Genomic DNA, 3,872 nt, shown 5'->3' with positions numbered 1-3,872 from the left:
GTTCTTAATTTGGATTCTTGAGTTTTAAGCGCAGTCAAATCTACGAGATTTTATTTTTCCGAATAAACCTTATAAATCATCTTTTAATTTTAAATTATGAAATCAGTCTTTGTCAAATTTTATTTCAAAAAACTTTACTTATTCTTCCAATCTCGACGAATAAGACACATGCCAAATTGTAATAATCGTCCTGTGGTTATCCCATCCATAATCCTTGCAAATTGTCACTCTCATAGACTTTTATTACTGATGGTGATGTCCTTGCGGAAGCAGAAAACAAAAAACTCCTATCACTGCCCTTCACTCGCTCACCACACAACAACCCAACCACCCATATTGACATTTGTGGAAATGTCCTTCCAAGCTGTCCTTTTCTCCGTATAATAATTTGCGTAATTTTATTGTGCTCTTTTTGTGTGTGTTTGTGTTGTTCATTCAATTTGAATTTGTTTTTGTCTCCTTGATTTTTATTTGAATTTTGTATAATTCTGACCACATTGACACCATCATGCACAATCGTCCACAGAAATACGAGTAGGTACGGTTTTGAGAACATTCCTGCTGACCGGATTGGATGGAACGGGACGGTCCGGTTCGACTGCTTCATCGCCGCCGTATATCGTGCGTCGTATAATAATCCATTTAATGAAGGATATTAAAATGCACAAACGAATTGTTTTTCTAGATATTTTCTACATATTTTGTATCCTTTTTTGTTGTTGTTGTTTTTTCAATGCGACACTCGTATTATGATTCGAGGATATTCATTAAAATATATTATCCTTCTTTATATTCAACTCACTTGTGGGACAATTAGTTTTAATTGTAATGCAAAACCAAATGCAGTGTGAAATCGAATAGTGAGATGGAGTCATATTAGTTCCATGGGGACTACCTTCATTCATTAGTGAGTGAAGGATTCTCGGAAGCACGGTGGGAACTACCGACGACGACGCGACGCGACGTCGAAGTCGATGCTCGACGTAAGGCGTGATTTCTTGATATTGCGTTGCGTTGACATTAAGTGTGCATTTGGGGAATTCTTTTTATGCATAAACTTCATAATCAAAATAATGCCTCGTCTGTTGGGGGTGTGGGAAAATACGAGCCGGTTGGGTTGGTGTTATTCCAATTTCAAATCTTTGGATGTCTATAAACGAGGAATATTTCTTACTTGGAACGAAGATCAATATTGAAAATATACATAAATACAGATTTATGACAAGCGAAACAATTTATATTATTACCCTCAGGATTGAGAGAAGAAACTAGGCAACGACACATTGACGGATTTACTGAAAAAGGGATAATGTAGAGCTGCATGGCTTGAGTGAAAAAAGGGGCCTCTCAAATTGATAATTTTTTGCTACAAACCAAATCGTCATTTAAGGAACTTCGAAACATTTTTAATTAATAATCCAAGCATAAGATGGTACTTGGATTTTTCTAAAACATGTATCAATTTTTTAAAGGATGATCTTGGTTGCGACATATGTCAACTTTATGGGCTAGTACTGCATTCGTACAAAATTTTAAACTCAAGATTTTAATAAAGCATGATATTACAAGTCGCAAAAATGTTTCCATCCATCTTTCTACCCTCGCTTTTCCAACCTTAAGCTATTGGGTTGCTTGAGTTGAAACCTGGAAGGTAAGGTTTTAAGTACATTTGCATTAGGGGTTTTGCATTTTTAAGACTCTTACAAATTTATTGGTCAAATATCAATAATGTGAACTTAAAAAAAATCGCTTTCCGGACTTTTATGAAATTTTCTTTCAAGTTTGTATTTCAATGTTAAAAATATGTCGCGTTCTACTGGTCTCTTTCCGAGTGGATAGAAACTGCGTTTGGCGAGCATGTCCAAAGTCATGGAAACGCTGATCAATTTTCAGCTTATAAGAAATATATTGAAGAACGGAAGCTTCTTAATGATCGGCAGTATGGCTTTCGTTGCAATAGGTGAACTCGTGGTATACCTCACCACACAGTGGAACAAATATTTGCATCGTTTTGGAGAAAATATGATTATTGCACTTGATATTTCAAAGGCACTTGATAGAGTTTCGAAAATTCGTGCTTTTGGCATCGATGAATCTCTATTTCGTTGGATTAGAAATTACCTTTCGGGTAATTTGATATTCACAAAATAAACGCTGATGAGCCCCAGGGCTCCCTTTTGTCTCCGACGCTCTTCCTTATTTTTATAAATGATCTTTTGTCTGAATCTTCTAACCCACTTAATTGTTTCGCTGATGATAGTACCCTCAGCTTCTCATATTCGTTTTTAAATTCTCATCCTTGTGCTTCGGATGTAGACTACCAACGGCAGCATATGATAAGCTCATTAAATTCTGATCTTGACAGCATTGTCCAATGGGGAATCAAAAACCGTGTAGAATTTAATGCTTCGAAAACTCAATGCTTTCTACGGTCGCAAAAGCGTAACCCTCCTTCAATGCCACTTTTCATGAGTGGTACTTGCATCAAGGAGACTGAACAACTAACGGTCCTAGGTATGTGCATCACAAACCACTTGTTGCCAAAAATGCTGCTAAGTGTTTAGGTTTTCTCCGACGATGCAATAAGTTTTTTACCCCTTCTAATCTGGCTATAACTTACAAAGCTTTTAATATTCCCAAACTTGAGTATGACTCTCGTATTAGGACTGAGTAATAACGTACTTGAGTCTTCTGGATAGAATTGGAAAAAGAGCACTTAAAATGATTGGAGATCATTTGCTTCTCTTGAACACCGCCGTAGGGTCTCATGACTGTCATTGTTTTATTGTTATTTTTATAAACAATGCTCTATGGAAACAGCCAGTTGCATTCTTCCCTTTAAACAATACAACCTTAATACCCGTAAAGCTAGGAATGCCCATCAGTTTACCCTTAAGTTTAATTTCGGAACTCTTAAGTACAGATATTTTTTTTTAATCCGCACTACACGAAGGTGGAATGCTTTACCAGGCTTAATATTTCCCACTCAGTACAATTTGCAGACATTCAAAACTAATGTGCATCTGTTTCTCCTTTCTAATCCTATCCTTCTTTCCTAATTTCTGTGTTTAATCATTATAAGGGTATTCATAACCGCGTGCGTGTTTATAGTGCGCGCACAATATAAACAAAAAACAAATTTTATTTTTATTCCTAAAGAACCAAAGATTAATATTGTAAGGACCTTCAAAATTCGAGTTAAAAATTCTAGCACTACAAATTTCCGGTAGATTATCAGAAAATTGCTTCTTATCATTCTTAATTCTGTAACACAGTCATTTCCGCTTCAAATCTTGAACTTGAACTAGAATCCTTTGTTTTTTTTTCTCAAAAATGATGAATTTTCAAATCCGTCCCTGCAGATATACTTTGTATTTTAAAGTGAATGAAAATGTGTGTTATTTGCTGTCATCTTGGGTAATGTTTCGATTTTGAAACATCATAGCTGTGGGATTGAAGAGAAATTATTTGCTACAACACGCTAGAGTGGCCGTTGATAACTTTGCTATAAGTGCTTGTTATAAGATTTCTGTCTTTGGAGGACTTTGAAATGGGTACCTACCAACACTTTGTCGTAAAAATGTCGATAAAAGAGGGGAAAGCATCATAATTAGCTTAGCTTGTAAAATGTGTGTATAGTTATATTTGACCTATAGAACTTTATGTGAAAACATAAAAATGAAGAACTTCTGTTATAAAAGCCGTAGTAAATTTTTGGGATTTTTTTAGAGTTTAAGCTTGGAATGTTGATTAAAAAAAAACATTTTGTATAAAATATGTCATTGAAATGAGAACAATTTGTTTAATTTTAAAAAAATGTGTCGTTTTAAAAAGATGTATGAAGTAGTCATGTTATTATTTAAATAAGGTTT

This window comes from Eupeodes corollae, chromosome 1 (assembly GCF_945859685.1).
Source record: "Eupeodes corollae chromosome 1, idEupCoro1.1, whole genome shotgun sequence".
NCBI lineage: Eukaryota > Metazoa > Arthropoda > Insecta > Diptera > Syrphidae > Eupeodes > Eupeodes corollae.
The sequence above is the reverse complement of the archived record's forward strand: the minus strand, read 5'-3'. Positions refer to the sequence as shown.